Source organism: Schistocerca americana, chromosome 7 (genome assembly GCF_021461395.2).
Source record: "Schistocerca americana isolate TAMUIC-IGC-003095 chromosome 7, iqSchAmer2.1, whole genome shotgun sequence".
NCBI classification, from domain to species: domain Eukaryota; kingdom Metazoa; phylum Arthropoda; class Insecta; order Orthoptera; family Acrididae; genus Schistocerca; species Schistocerca americana.
Genome location: NC_060125.1, coordinates 531,731,288 through 531,748,457, shown reverse-complemented (window position 1 = coordinate 531,748,457; position 17,170 = coordinate 531,731,288). Strand labels below are relative to the sequence as shown.

The window sequence follows — 17,170 nt, the reverse complement described above, 5'->3', positions numbered from 1 at the left end:
TCGTATGTTTGTTCATCATGCGGTCTTCGGCAACAGAAGATTTGACGAAATCGCGGTGTTACAGAAGTGTCGGCGCTCTACGGAACGTCCTCAAATCGTACTGAATGACTAATGTAACTGTGACCACATTCACAAGGAAGGTTATAAGCTCCAAAAACAATGAGATTGAAAATAAATCTGTGGAACATTTATCGAAGATTGACGCCACGAAAAGGTAGTTTCTCGACTTAGAATGCTTTTCTCTGAATTAAAGATGCAAACCACTGACGCCTGCAGAGAACATAAGAAGCTAGGCGTACCTTTCGACTGACGCTGTACAGTGTCTTGCAAAGTTTAGATGCGAGTGCACACTATCTGATTCAAAGTATTCGCACACCTATTTATGATTGTTAATATAGGAAGTGTCCAAAGGTGGACTTTACGATGGGTTGAATTCTCCACGGTACGTTCTTAGTGAGACGTCTCAATCTGGAGGAATGGCATCTCAATCTCTCTCAGGAGCCGAAACTAGAGGAGGTAATAATTTTAGAGGCTGTGGTCTTGAGCGGCCAACGGCCTTGCCGCAGTGGTAACACCGGTTCTCGTCAGATCACCGAAGTCAAGCACTGTCGGGCTGGGCTAGCACTTGGATGGGTGACCATCTGGTCTGCCGAGCGCTGTTGGCAAGCGGGGTGCACTCAGCCCTTGTGAGGCAAACTGAGGAGCTACTTGGTTGAGAAGTAGCGGCTCCGGACTCGGAAACTGACATATGGCCGGGAGAGCGGTGTGCTGATCACAGGCCCCTCCATATCCGCATCCAGTGACGCATGTGATCTAAGGATGACACGGCGGTCGGTCAGTACCTGTTGGGCCTTCATGGCCTATTCGGGAGGAGTTTAGTTTCAGTTTTGTAGTCTTAAAGGAAGTCGACGCTCTAACTTATCCAATAGGTGTCAAGTTGGGAAAGAATCGTCGTCTGCGAACTGCTGAACGCAGTACACAGTATTGTAAAGCGTTTTCAGATCCTTCCGCATTTAGCATTTTCTCAAGCGCAATCGGAGACCACACCATTATCACGAAGCTCACCCCCACGCCCTAACACCATCTCTTTCGGACTTCAGTGTTGGCACTACACATGTTAGCAGTCATTCTCCAAATCCGAACACGTCCATCGGATCTTCACTGCGTGTAGCGTGATTCACCACGCCAAATCGTCGCGTCCAGTCACTCCCTGTCCAGTGATGTCGCTGTTTACACTGAGCTTTAAGTACAGAAATTTGCGGCTTATGGGGACCTGCTCGATTATTGTGACGCACTCTTTTTGACTCCCAACGTACAGCAAAAGTGCCAGCTGGAGTGAAGGTAGCACTCCGAAACTCGTGATTCCTTCCGCCGATTTCAAGCGATTTCTTAGACGCCCACTCTCCAATGTTCGACGGTCCCTGTCGGTCAGTACACGAGATCTGCTTGATCGTGGTTTAACTGTGGTCATCTCTTAGTATTTCCTCTTTACAACTACATCAGGAACAGTCGACTTTAGCAGCTTTAGAAGGACTGAAAGTCCGTGACATTTCTTTCTCGGGTGTCATCCAATGACTAATGCAGGTCCCAAGCCACTGAGCTCTTCCGAGCGACCTGTTCCGCTCTTACTGCTACTCTACTAATAACACAATACTATCCGCTATTTCTACACTCATGCTCATAAATTAAGGATAATTGCAGAATGTGGTGGCACTCAACGAGGCAATACACAAAACTGGCGCTAATAGCATAGGCACATAGGGAACACACACGTCACAGACCTGTAAGTCCACAGTATTGGTGATAAGTTGAGAAAACAGTCCCGAAACACATATGCTACAAAACGCCACTGTTTCCTGCGCATGTACTCCGACATCAATGTTGTATATGATCACCACACACGTACACAGGCCGCAAAACGGGTTGGCATACTCTGGATCGGGTGGTCGAGCAGTTGCTGGGGTATAGCCTCACATTCTTGCACCAGTGCCTGTCCGAGCTCCTGAAGTGTCCTAGGGGTTTGAAGACGTGCAGCGATACGTCGATGGAGAGCATCCCTGACGTGCTAGGTGGGGTTTAGGTCTGGAGAACAGGCAGGCCACTCGACTCGCCTGATATCTTCTGTTTCAAGGCACTCCTCCACGATGGCAGCTCGGTGGGGCCGTGCGTTATCATCCACCAGGAGGAAGGTGGCACCCACTACACCGCTGAAAAGGTGGACGTACTCGTGCAAAATGACGTCCCGATACACCTGACCTGTTACAGTTCCTCTGTCAAAAACACGCAAGGGTGTACGTGCAATCATAATCCCACCCCACACCATCAAACCACGACCTCCATACAGGTCCCTTTCAAGGTCATTAAGGGGTTTGTATCTGGATCCTGGTTCACGCCAGATGAAAACCCAGCGAGAATCACTGTTCAGACTATATCTGGACTCGTCCGTGAGTATAACCTGGGACCACTATTCCAATGACCATGTACTGTGTTCTTGACACCAGGCTTTACGGTCTCTCCTGTTACTAGGGGTCAGTGGAATGCACCTTGTAGGTTTCCAGGCGAATAAACCATAACTGTTCAGTCTTCTGTAGACTGTGTGTCTGGAGACAACTATTCCAGTGGCTGCGGTAAGGTCCCGAGCAAGGCTACTTGCAGTACTCCGTGGCCGTCTGAGGTCACTGATGGTGAAATATCGGTCTTCTTGTGGTGTTGTACACTGTGGACGCCCCGTACTGTAGCGCCTGGACACGTTTCCCGTCTGCTGGAATCGTTACCATAATCGTGAGATCACACTTTGTGGCACACGGAGGGCCTGTGCCACGACCTGCTTTGTTTGATCAGCCACCAGTCGCCTTAGTATTCTACCCCTCATAACATCAATTGCGTTCTTTGAGACATTTTAAACACACAGTCACGATTAGCACGTCTGTAAACGTCTGCACACTTACTCGCTGCCGCGTGGAATTAGCCGAGCGGTCTAGGGCGCTGCAGTCATGTACTGTGCGGCTGGTCCCGGCGGAGGTTCGAGTCCTCCCTCGGGCATGGGTGTGTGTGTTTGTCCTTAGGATAATTTAGGTTAAGTAGTGTGTAAGCTTAGGGACTGATGACCTTAGCAGTTAAGTCCCATAAGATTTCACACACATTTGAACATTTGAACTTACTCGCTGCACCGTACTCTGATATGCACCAACACACCTCTGTGTATGTGGACTGCTGCCAGCGCCACCGTGCGACGACCGCTGGTCAATTGCACCGCATGGTCATACCCCGAGGTGATTTAAACCCGCAAACCGCCAACTAGAGCGTTGTTTCACCATGTATCAGCATTATACTTAATTTATGAGCATGAGTGTGTATTGGTTTGGTTCTCATTTCCGCATAGGGGGTCTGGATACTGTTGATCAGAGAGTTCAGATGCAACGAGACCGAAGGGTCTTCACCGTTTTCAGAGATTGCAAAAAGAAAGTTTGCAGGAGAACAGTGAAACTGGCGAGTGTCGGAGGCGCCTCTAGCACGCTCGCAGGCAAAAAGGAGTGGCAGGGATTTCTGCCTCACAAAGCCGGACACGGGCGAGTATTTTCGCCTGACGAAACGTGTGTAAACACGGGGGACGGACGGCGCGTTTATCGCGACTCCGGCGGCTGGCGGCCGCTCTTGGCCAATGTTTACAAACGCCTTTGTTGCGAGCGCAGCAGGTTGCTTGGGAGGCCGTGCCGCTCGCGGTGTTCGTTTTAGCCACTTAACACGTTGACGTCTCTCCCGTATTGTGTTACGCCTGCCACAGAAAACTTCCCCGACACGTTTGCCGGTATAGTCATTCCGAATTTCCATTTGCGTCAGTTCTGTTCGTGCCTCGCACTCTGCTGTCATTCCTCCGAGCTTCCATCAAGTACACCTGCACCTTGCAAGAATTCTATGCAAGTCGTTGTCAAGTGTGCGAACATGAACTCAACAGAAACTTTGGAGCGTTCGCCCTGCTACTCACCCCCTTCCCCCTACTACTGCTTTTACAAATTCGGGTGTTTGTACGTACCTATTGGTTAGTTGATTTCAAAATGTTCAAATGTGTTTGAAATCTCATGCCACTGAACTGCTAAGGCCATCAGTCCCTAAGCTTACACACTACTTAACCTAAATTATCCTAAGGACAAACACACACCCATGCCCGAGGGAGGACTCGAACCTCTGCCGGTACCAGCCGCACAGTCCATGACTGCAGCGCCTCAGACCGCACGGCTAATCCCGCGCGGCAGTTGATTTAAGGAAGGGGACCAAACAGCGAGGTTCAAATGGCTCTGAGCACTATGGGACTTAACTTCTGAGGTCATCACTCCCCTAGAACTTAGAACTACTTAAACCTAACTAACCTAAGGACATCACACACACCCATGCCCGAGGCAGGATTCGAACCTGCGACCGTAGCGGTCGCACGGTTCCAGACTGTAGCTCCTACAACCGCTCGGCCACCCCGGCCGGCCAACTGGTTACAATTGCTTAAAATACAACAGCAGTCAAATTTCATAAAAAAAGAATGATAACGACGTGACTCTTTGTGGCTCGTGTCAGCCATCGTCACGTACACTATGTGATCAGAAGTATCCGGACACCTAGCTGAAAATAACTTACAAATTCGTGGCGCACTTCATCGGCAATGCTGGAATTAAATATGGTGCAGGCCCACCCATAACTTGATGACAGCTTCCACTCTCGCACGAACACATTCAGTAAGGTGCTGGAAGGTTTCTTGGGAAATGGCAACCCATTCTTCACGGAGTACTGTACTGAGGAGAGGTATCGATGTCAGTTGGTGAGGCCTGGCACGAAGTCGGCGTTTCAAAACATGGATGTTATTGCCATGTAACCACTCCGCTACATGCTGTGATTTATGAACAGGTGTTCGATCGTTTTGAAAGATGCAATCGCCATCCCCGAATTGCTCTTGAACAGTGGGAAGGAAGAAGGTATTTAAAACGTCATTGGAGGCCTCTGCTGTGATAAGGCCACGCAAAACAAGGGGTGCAAACCCCCTCCATAAAAATCACGACCACACCATAACACCACCGCCTCCGAATTTTACTGTTGGCACTACACACTTTGGCAGATGACGTTCCCGGGTATTTTCCACACCCACACCTCGTCATTGGATTTCCACATTGTGTACCTTGATTCGTCACTCCACACAACGTTTCTCCATTTTTCAACCGTCTAACGTTTACGCTCCTTACACCAAACGAGACCTCGTTTGGCATTTACCGGCGTGATGTGTGGCTTATGTGCAGCGGCTCGGCCATGAAATCCGAGTTTTCTCACCTCCCGCCTAACTGTCATAGTACTTGGAGTGGATTCAGATGCAGTTCGGGATTCCTGTGTGATGATCTGGACAGATATCTGCCTATTACACATTACGACCCTCTTCAACCGTTGGCGGTCTCTGTCAGTCAATAGACGAGGTCGGCCTGTACGTGTCCCTTCATGTTTCCACTTCATTATCACATCGGAAACAGTGGACCTAGGGATGTTTAGGAGTGTGGAAATCTCGCTTACAGACATATGACACAAGTGACACCCAATCACCTGACCACGTTAGAAGTTCCGTGAGTTCCGCAGGGCGCCCCATTCTGATTTCTCACGATGTCTAATAACTACTGAGGTCGCTGATATGGAGTGCCTGGCAGTAGGTGGCAGCACAATGCACCTAATATGAAAAACGTATGTTTTGGGGGGTTTCCGGATACTTTGATCACATGAAGTACACATCTACATCTATACTCCGCGAAGCATTGTCAAGTGCGTAGCAGAGGGTCGCCCCACTGTAACAATCGTAAGGGCTTTTTACCGACCCATTCACTTATCGAGAATGGGACAAATGAGTGAATGCCTATGTGCTCGCTGTAATTAGTCTAATATTTTCCTTATGACCCATACGACAGCGTCAAATACTTTTCGAAAAATCAAGAAACACTGCGTTTACGTGAATGCCTTGATCCAACCGTATGCCATACGCGAAAAGTGAGTGTTGAGTTTAATATGATAGATGCTTTCGGAATCGATACTCGTTTGCACGGAGGAGGTCATTCTGTTCAAGGTAGCTAATTATGTTTAAGCTCAGAATATGTTCTAAGACTCTACAAGAAATAGATGTCAATATGTTGGACGATAATTTTGTGGATCGATTCTGCTGTCCTTTCAGACAGGTATGACCTGTGCTTTCTTCCAACTACTGGTGACCTTGTTTTGTTCGACGGATCTACGATACATTTTAGTTAGCAGAGAGGCTAACTCGGCTGCAAATTCATTGTAGAGTATGATAGGGATTCCACCGGACCCTGGGGCTATGTTTAATTTTACCGATTTCAGCTGTTCCTAAAAATCATCGACACTACCATTGATTTCACTCATTTTTTTAACAATACGAGAATGAAACAGGGACCATACTCCTGAGTTTTCATTTGTAAAGGAACAATTGAAAGCAGGAGTACTACTACGTTTAAAGCACATGCAACAACTTGAGAAAGACCTAAGGCGTTATTGTAGTAGTGGATATTACACTGAAGAGATATGCAAACAGGCAGAATATGGCGCTGCGGTTGGCAGTGCCTATGGAAGACAACAAGTGTCTGGCGCAGTTGTTACATCGGTTACTACTGATATAATGGCAAGTTACCAAGATTTGAGTGAGTTTGAAAGTGATGTTATTGTCAGCGCACGAGCGATGGGCATCTAAGAGGCAGAGATGAAGTGGGAATTTTCCCGTACGACCATTTCACGAGTGTACCGTGAATATAAGGAATCCGGTAAAACATCAAATCTCCGAGATGGCTGATGCCGGAAAAAGATCCTGCAAGAGTGGAATCAACGACGACTGAAGGGAATCATTCGACGTGACAGAAGCGCAACGCTTCCGCAAATTGCTGCAGATTTCAATGCTAGGCCATCAACTGTGCGAACCATTCAACGAAACATAATCGATATGGGCTTTCGGAGTAGAAGGCACACTCGAGTACCCTTGATGACTGCAAGACACAAAGCTTTACGTCTCGCTTGGGCACGTCAACACCGACACTGAACTGTTGATGACTGGAAACATGTTGGCTGGTCGGACGAGTCTCGTTTCAAATTTTGTCGAGCGAATGGACGTGTACGGATCGGGGACAACCTCACGATTCCATGGACCCTGAATGTCAGCAGGGAACTATTGAAGCTGGTGGAGGCTGTGTAATGGTGTGAGGCATGTGCAGTTGGAGCGATATAGGTCCCTGATAGGTCGAGATATGACTATAACTGGTGACACATACGTAAGGATCCTGTCTGATCACCTGCATCCATTCATGTCCATTGGGCATTCCGACGGCCTTGGGGAATTCCAGTAGGACAATGCGACACCCCAGAAGTCCAGAACTGCTACGGAGTGGTCACAGGAACATTCTCCGGAGTTTAAAGAGTACCCAGACATGAACATTATTGGGCATATCTGGGATGCCTTGCAACGTGCTGTTCAGAAGAGATCTCCACCCCCTTGTACTCTTTCATGGTGCCAGTTCCCTCGAGCAGTACTTTAGACATTATTCGAGTCCATGCTACGTAGTGTTGCGGCACTTCTGCGTGCTCGCGGGGGCCCTATACGATATTAGGCAGGTGTACACGTTTCTTTGGCTGTTCAGTGTATAGTAAAACGTACAGCCGTAGGCGAATATGACGCCATTTTAAAAAGTGTACGAGACTCTGATCTCACAACAAATATGGTTGTGGGAGGCCCCTATCGTGACGCTGTACGCAAAATCTTGTTCATACATCGTGCCACCCTTATGTAAAGTATTGTGGAGTACGGCAATGTAGGCGCGACTCTCTCTGCTGGCGCGTCATATGAGACTACAACCATGGTCACCGTGCTCACAGCCCATGGTTCACCAGGCGCTGTCGCTCTAGCTGTGTGGCTACCTGTCGTGTTGCAAACAAGCCTATTTCATGATTAAGGTTACATGGTGTGGCTGTATAGTACTGCACAACCGAGAGAATAACGTCTGTCCTCTCGGGCGCTGGTCAAGTGGGACATTGTGATCGTGCCTGTCGCGCTACTGCTACGGTCGCAGTTTCGAATCCTGCCTCGGGCATGGATGTGTGTGGTGTCCTTAGGTTAATTAGGTTGAAGTAGTTCTAAGTCTAGCGGACTGATGACCTCAGATGTTAAGTCCCATAGTGCTTAGAGCCATTTTTGAACCTGCCTGTCGAAGAATATCGCCGTCTGACTCCAGTGTTTCCACATTTACATGACAGTCATGGGCTCTCGACCAACTCTAGCAGCAATGTGAAATGCGCCAAGCTGGAGCCACCCATCGTTTCATTTTTTATCTTCATTATTCCTCCCATGACATGTGATAATTAGATTCATTTCCTTTCCTTCTTTAATTGATTGAAGAACTTCTATTCCAATTGAGACACAGATGATTTCATAGCATCCATTTAATAATATCATTATGATTAATTTGGTACCGAGTTTGCATGTTTTACTAGGCAGGTACTAGGCAGTCTTAGTGAGCTATCACAGCGTCATGGTGACCTGTTGACTGGATGGGGCACCTCCCCTGCGGACCAGCTTTCATGACTTCTAAAGCAGAAGGTGGCTCCCCCTTCCTCTCGGCATAGGGACAGCGGTCAGGCTGCTGTGACGTCACGGGGAGGTGATTTTCGGGGAATCTAGACCGGTGTCAGGTAGACGGTCCACACATATAGCCAAGGCAGCGTGGTATAAAAGAATCACCGGGAGGTGCAAGAGAGGCGTTTGTTTCGTTATAGTCTGTTATTCAACCAAATTGCCCCTGCAGTGTCTGCTGGCCACGGGCCAGATGATAGTGATTTAGGATGACCGAGTCAACAAATAGTACCACCAGGACCACCAGGACTTGCTCACCTTCTTGGCGCTAGGACGCGGCGGGTTTTGAACAGTGCCCTGTCTTAGAGAGCGTGAGCCAGCCACTATCGTAGATCAGAGACATGAGAGTCAGGGCACCCGTTTTCCATCAAACTGTAGCCTGAATTTACTCGCATTGGTCGGAGCTACAACGTTTTTCGACAGTGTGGGGAGGTTGTTGTTGTTGTGGTCTTCAGTCCTGAGACTGGTTTGATGCAGCTCTCCACGCTACTCTATCGTGTGCAAGCTTCTTCATCTCCCAGTACGTACTGCAGCCTACATCCTTCTGAATCTGCTTAGTGTATTCATCTCTTGGTCTCCCTCTACGATTTTTACCCTCCACGCTGCCCTCCAATACTAAATTGGTCATCCCTTGATGACTCAGAACATGTCCTACCAACCGATCCATTCTTCTAATCAAGTTGTGCCACAAACTCATCTTCTCCCCAGTCCTATTCAGTACTTGCTCATTCATTAGTTATGTGATCTACCCATCTGATCTTCAGCATTCTTCTGTAGCACCACATTTCGAAAGCTTCTATTCTCTTCTTGTCCAAACTATTTATCGTCCATGTTTTACTTCCATACATGGCTACACTCCATACATATACTTTCAGAAACGACTTCCTGACACTTAAATCTATACTCGATGTTAATAAATTACCCTTCTTCAGAAACGCTTTCCTTGCCATAGACAGTCTACATTTTATATCCTCTCTACTTCGACCATCATCAGTTATTTTGCTCCCCAAATAGCAAAAGTCCTTTACTACCTTAAGTGTCTCATTTCCTAATCTAATTCCCGCAGCATCACCCGACTTATTTCGACTACATTCCTTTATCCTCGTTTTGCTTTTGTTGATGTTCATCTTATATCCTCCTTTTAAGACACTGTCCATTCCGTTCAACTGCTCTTCCAAGTCCTTTGCTGTCTCTGACAGAATTACAGGAGAGGGGGGTATAAGAAATTCTTAACGTTTTGTTTGAACTTGGAAAATTCAGATTTTGGCTGGCAGATTAACAAACTTTTTGGGAGAGAGAGGAGAAGACTAACACGCAGCATCCCGTTTGCAGCTCGTACAACTACCTTGCGGACTGGGTAATAGTTTCTGGAGGTTTCTCTACGAGAGCCCTTGCAGAGCTTGACTCTTGAATTCCTCTGTGGTCTCTGCTGAAAGTCACGCCTCGTCACCCTGCTGTATGCATTTCTCCGCGGTACAGCTTACGAGGCACTTTAACTGCAGTTATGACTTCAGCCTCTGCAGTTACCCGTACTTAGGGCGCAGTCCATCCATGGAAAGATCACGCTGCAAATGCGAAAGCGAGTTGAAAGTGCTGAGTCGGTGTTTGTTCTGAATTACGTTCTGCACGATGGCTCGCTCGTGACTCTAATATCTGGGGTTACTGCACGCGATTTCCTTTTCTCCGTTACGAACTTGCGATCATGTCCAATTCCGAAAAGTGTGTTTAATTGTTTCTGTTGGAACGCGAGTTAATACCAGATGCTTCCCATACTCCTCCCGTTGAATATTCCACTCAATATTGTCTTGTTTTAACTGAATATTGTGCGGATTATTTAATTCAGTTTTTCTCTTAATTTTGGGTTTGGAGATGTTGACATTTCGTACTAATCCTTTTTTGGTTTTCTCTTGACTTTTATATCAAAAAATTTTGGTCAAAGTGGATCCATCTGTAATTTCGGTACTTAGTCGAATCGCTTAATTCCTTTGGTTAATATTGATTTTGGCAAATACCGCACCCACGACTCACTTTTCCCAATCGTTTGTGTTGCGCACATTCTGCCACATCACATCTGAGTCAGAAGGGGTTATCTGCATATCGTAAGGGTTCAATCGATACAGTTCACAAGAACAGCTTCCATTTCACCATAGGGCGGTGGCGTCTTGAATTGCAAAGCTCGACTCCAGAGTCTTGCGAGCGGAACGATAAACTGCAGAGTAGAGTGGCCACGATCCTATCTCTCTCAAATTCCGACAATAGCTGGAAGGTATTTCTTCTTCTTACGCGATGCATAACACCATCTTCTCACGAACTACCAAAATTAAAATGCGATATTTGAATGAGAAATCCACTGGGTAGACTTTCCTAATACACAGGACGTTACCGTTTCTTTTTTGTGCTGTTGCGCTGAAATGCTAACTATTTGCATATCAAAGGATGTAGTAACCTCCATGCCAACTGACGTTTGTTTCGTGCCGCTCTCGTGGTTTTCAATGTGAATGGCAAGCTTCATGAAACAGGTGGCAGTACAGAAGGTGATAGTCCCGCGACGCAGGCTCCTGCCTCGTTCCCGTCCCTCAATCAATGGCTGGCGGCCACACAGGTCACATTCCGGCGCCGTCGCTGCCACCCAGGAACGCAGCCGGTAGCGGGCAAGTGTTTCCGTATCGCGCCGCCATCGGCCGTACCGCCTCCCGATATTTAAATCCGCGCCTTAGTATTCATGAGGGCCCCCGCGCGCGCACCGTACTTGCACGCCGCGGCCACCCTTTTCCTCCTCCCGGGGCGCGCTATTACTGATTTGTGTTAGCAGAGCGGCCCATCAAGTCGGAGATGCTGCCACACCGCATTAATAGAGCGGCGGTTCCCGGAAAATAACGCCTTGTGCTCTCCCGCCGATAATACACAGCCGCGGGAGAAGGGTGTGTCGCTGCCGCTTGGGCACGGAGCGGACCATGCATGTCAACAAGAAGAAACACCCCATCTTGCTGAGTCCGTCTGAAAGCGAGAGAGTTCCTGTTTATCACTTGAAACCGCAACGAACGTGAAGTATATAGGAGTAAACGAAATGTTCAAATGTGGGTGAATTCCTGAGGGACCAAACTGCTGAGGTCATCGGTCCCTAGACTTACACACTACTTAAACTAACTTATGCTAAGAACAACACACACCCATGCCCGAGGGAGGACTCGAACCTCCGGAGGGAGCGGCAGCGCAATCTGGGACATGGCTCCTCAAATCGCGCGGCCATCCGCGGGGCAGCAGTAATCGTGTGGAGATACGTGAAGCGACCACCTAAAACTAACTGTGGGGAAAGCAGATGCCATGCTGAGAGCCATTAGATGAAACACGAAAGCTGTTTCTTTACTCGACATTTCCATTTCTTCCCATTATATTTCATTTTTTTTAGCAGATCGCGATAACTGTCCTTGCTCTGTTTAATAACAGACTGTTGTAATCAGTTTCGATTAATGGATGTGATCACTGCAGCTACTTCTCTGCATAGCTACTGTGATATCACCCAAGGATCACGGTGCCACATCCAGTCGCCGACGCGCATCAGTACCACATCAAAAATAAAGAAAAGTTATTGACATTCATCTAGGCTTACCTAAATGGGTATATTGTATGTCATTCATTGTTTGTTCGACAAGTGCAATGATTACTGTTGGACATACTCAGGAAAAAATGATTACAGTATTTTTCATTCCAAGTTATTGCCACCACTCTGGGCTCACCTACACGATTCTGTTATGTCATTTATTACTTGTTCGTCTATTGTAATTTGACTACATTTTGTGGTACTTCCGTACATTTTATTTGTGGTGGTTGTCAACTCATTCCTTCACACTTATGTTTTACTTTTTGGTCATATCTGTCTTATGTTTACATTGTACCATACCAGTTATTGGTTGCAATTGTCTTCTGTTTTAATACTGACTAAAGACTACCTCTGTAACTTCTTTACTATGTTACCTACGACGCAATTTTCATGCTATTAGAATGAGTTTTTCTTCCATAATAACAGCATAAACATTTTCATCAAATTTGTTCATGAGGTGCTGACATGTACTTAATTGCAATGTACAGAAGTTTATGAAGTTACTCTTTCACTTGATTTCTACGGGAAATGCTTGCGCCACCTACTGTCCTTCGTTTACGTCTTTGATACTTCAGTCGCCACAATCAGTTTGGCACTGGTTCTATTCGAATACACAGCAGTGTCGAATATGCCTGCATAGACGAGATTTGTACTGTATTCAGTTTATTGATTTACTTGATTTCTACGGGCAATGCTTGCTCCACCTACTGTCCTTCGTTTACCTCTTTGATAGTTCAGTCGCCACAATCAGTTTGGCACTGGTTCTATTCGAATACACAGCAGTGTCGAATATGCCTACATGAGATGAGATGAGATTTGTACTGTATTCAGTTTATTTGCTCAAATTCATGAGCGCTGTACCAAACTTTGATATTTATGTAAGTACTATACTATTTGAAATTTCTGCATATTGCAATACTTAGATGCACACTTATGTACATTTTCAATCATTAATTTCTTGTATACTTCATTCCACAGCTTCTGTCTGATGATGAAAATTTGAGATGTATAACGCGTTATAAAGAACTGTGCAATCAAGACCTTTGTATATTTCAAAGTTATGCCAATACCACAGAGATTAGCCATGTCTCACTGCAGTCCGCAGTGACGAATGGGACAGGCTAAAGAGGACATGCCCTCTCTCTCAGCACAGCAGCGCCCTCCCTCGGAGGTCAATATAGAGCCGAGCATGGAAGCACTCTGCCCCAGTCCGTAATCTCTGCTGAAGCAGTCATTATTATTATTATTATTATTATTATTATTATTTCTTTCCTTTCTCAGACATTATGTCTCGTTAAAAATGGAAACTGACGCGGACCTTGATCAAGCGTGACTTCCTTTTAACTGTATGGTATATGTTACATTGCATCTAGGAACTTTCGGGTAATTGAACACGTATCAATAATTACAGATTTCTGTAGTTGTATATATGCGTTTGGATGTAGCTGTATTGCGTTGATGTACTGGTGGATATTGTGTGGTATGACTCCTCTAGTTGATAGTATAATTGGTACAATGTCAACTTTATCCTGATGCCACATGTCCTTGACTTCCTCAGCCAGTTGGATGTATTTTTCAATTTTTTCTCCTGTTATCTTCTGTATATTTGTTGTATTGGGTATGGATATTTCGATTAGTTGTGTTAATTTCTTCTTTTTATTGGTGAGTATGATGTAGTGTTGTTTTATCTGTTATAATCGTTCTGTTACAGTTTAATTTGTATTCATCATTCTCCAGTACATTTTGTGGTGCATACTTGTATGTGGAACCGTGTTGTTTTATTAGTTTATGTTGTATGGTAAGTTGCTGATGTATTATTTTTGCTACATTGTCATGTCTTCTGGTGTATTTTGTATTTGCTAGTATTGTACATCCGCTTGTGATGTGATCTACTGTTTCTATTTGTTGTCTGCAAAGTCTGCATTTATCTGTTGTGGTATTGGGATCTTTAATAATATGCTTGCTGTAATATCTTGTGTTTATTGTTTGATCCTGTATTGCAATCATGAATCCTTCCGTCTCACTGTATATATTGCCTTTTCTTAGCCATGTGTTGGATGCGTCTTGATCGATGTGTGGCTGTGTTAGATGATACGGGTGCTTGCCATGTAGTGTTTTCTTTTTCCAGTTTACTTTCTTCGTATCTGTTGATGTTATGTGATCTATAGAGTTGTAGAAGTGGTTATGAAATTGCAGTGGTGTAGCCGATGTATTTGTATGAGTGGTTGCTCTGTGTATTTTGCTAGTTTCTGCTCGTTCTATAAAGAATTTTCTTAAATTGTCTACCTGTCCATAATGTAGGTTTTTATGTCGATAAATCCCCTTCCTCCTTCCTTTCTGCTTAATGTGAATCTTTCTGTTGCTGAATGTATGTGATGTATTCTATATTTGTGGCATTGTGATCGTGTAAGTGTATTGAGTGCTTCTAGGTCTCTGTTACTGCATTTCACTACAATATTGGTATAGCATAAGTATTTATAGCTTTTGTCTTATTTCTTGCTGTCAATTCTGTTTCCAGTATTTTTGTTGGTCTTTGTCTATATTTTTCTTTTAGTTCTTCTTTAATATTTGTATTATCTATTCATATTTTTTGTCTGTATCCAATATGTAATCTTCTTGTTTAGTGTGTTTTCCCTTGACTATGCTATTTTTCTTACATTTGTCCGTTCCAAAAGCCATATTTATATCACTGCTGAATACTTCTGTTATCTTTAGTAATTGGTTGAGTTATTATTATTATTATTATTATTATTAAGTAGGACTAAAGTCTCAGATGGGAATATACTTTGTAAATATTGAACATTTTACTTCAAGAGAAGAGTTTCTTAATTAGTGAATCTAGTGATGCTTTAGTAGTCAATGACAGTTGTAAATTATCGGGCACTGACTCGGCAAAAGATTGTATGTAGTTGAGTAATTTTTTTATCATTTATGTAATTCACTGAACAAATATTTGATATGTTCGATGAGTCCTGTCCGAGAGCAATCAAAAAACCCACGGTTACGGCTGGACGATTGTTGTTTCATCTGGTCATAACAGGTACTGTAGCGACTCTGTTCGCTTTGTTCTCCGACCAAAAGGATTCGTTTGCGGTTGTTGGACCATGTGCCTCAGCTCCTTTGAAAGATATTTCGCTGTCCTAGTCCCAGATCTAATTCTAGTCTGTGCTGCGTTCTGATGTTGACAGGAAGACTGCCTTTGTCAGTCCATGCTGTTGTGCAGACAATGCAATGAACAAAGTACTGGGTGAGATATTTCTTTCTTTTTTTTTTTTTTACCGACGTGATAATTACTGCGAGGGACGAAGTTCGAGTGGCACTACTCAGATGCGATAACACCGCGAACGAGGAGCCGTATTTCTACACGCAATAAAATGCATGCTCATATGAAAGATTACAACTGTGTGCATTTATCAGCACTTGAAGCCTAACATCATGCAGAGAAAAACTACCAATTCAAATGGTACAAATGGCTCTGAGCACTATGGGACTTAACTTCTGAAGGTCATCAGTCCCCTAGAATTTAGAACTACTTAAACCTAACTAACCTAAGGACATCACAAACATCCATGCCCGAGGCAGGATTCGAACCTGTGACCGTAGCGGTCGCGCGGTTCCAGACTGAGGCGCCTAGAACCGCTCGGCCACACGGTCCGGCAGTACGTCACAGGAAAAGTCGAACAACATATAACTCCCTCCCATATACGTCTCACGATATGACCCCCAGGAAATCAGAGAAATTAGATGTCATATGGAGTTTTACCGAGAATTATTCTTTCTATGCGCCATTCTGGGCTGTAAAAGGGAAGGGAGGAAGAAGTGATAGTAGTAGAGAAGTACTTCGACCGTTCCAAACGGCCATTCTCCGATCCATTCACTGACGTCATATGGAATAATTTTCTGGCCGGCAGCTGTGACCGAGCGGTTCTAGGCGCATCAGTCCGGAACCCCGCTGCTGCTGGGTCGCAGGTTCGAATCCTGCCTCGAGCATGGATGTTTGTGATGTCCTTAGCTTAGTTAGGTTTAACTAGTTCTAAGCTCTAGGGGACTGATGACCTCAGATGTTAAGTCCCATAGTGCTCAGAGCCATTTGAACTATTTTTTAACAAAAATTCAGTCAACACGTGCCTGCACGAGGGTCTGTTGGAAAATATAGTATAATAGTGAAAGGCATTGCATTGACAATAACGTTATTAGAATCATATTATCTGATTTGTTCATAACTACACTGTGGAGCATCACATCCGATGAAAAGTTAATTAAAATAATTATTTAAAAAAGGCAAAAGTAATAAAAATTATTTCATTTTTACCAGCATAGTTGTGCAAGAAAGTCAACAGTAAAATATAGTACAATGATGTAGATTTCGTAGAACTAACGTAATGTTACATTTCATCTTTACGTTTACAGTAAAACTTATGAAAAACGTTCGCTAAAAAAATTACGCATACTCATTAAAATTACATAAAACATAGTGGAAGTTTTTGCTATCGACCAGTAAATCACTGAAAAAATCAAGAAACCACCTACGACTGCTTGAGATTTGCTCATTCATTAAAATTTTTTCTAAAATGTCCAGTACTATACCTCTATTACCAAAATGAAAAATGTGTATGTTGTCTTCAATGTTTTTAAGTTGATGTTGGTTCTCCATTAAATGAAATCCCACAACTTACGTGTTTGTGCACACGGAATTTAATCTGAAAATCCCTTCCAGATTGTTTCTCACATGACAAGCAGACAATCTTATGTGTTCCTGCACTACAGAATTTATTCGGTGGTGGTTCTAAGCTATGTCGCACCAATTTACACTGTTTTATTAGTCTTTTGAAATCCCGCTGTAATATTATGTTTGCGGAAGACGTCTGCTAGATCTGACGTTGATTCATAATACGATAACGAAATATACTCTTCCTCCT

The 17,170-nt window shown here is 44.7% G+C and overlaps 1 pseudogene; it reads left to right on the top strand.

Moving 5' to 3' along the window:
- Positions 1-547: 547 nt before the first annotated feature.
- Positions 548-665, top strand: LOC124623306 (annotated as a pseudogene).
- The last annotated feature ends 16,505 nt before the right edge of the window (positions 666-17,170 follow it).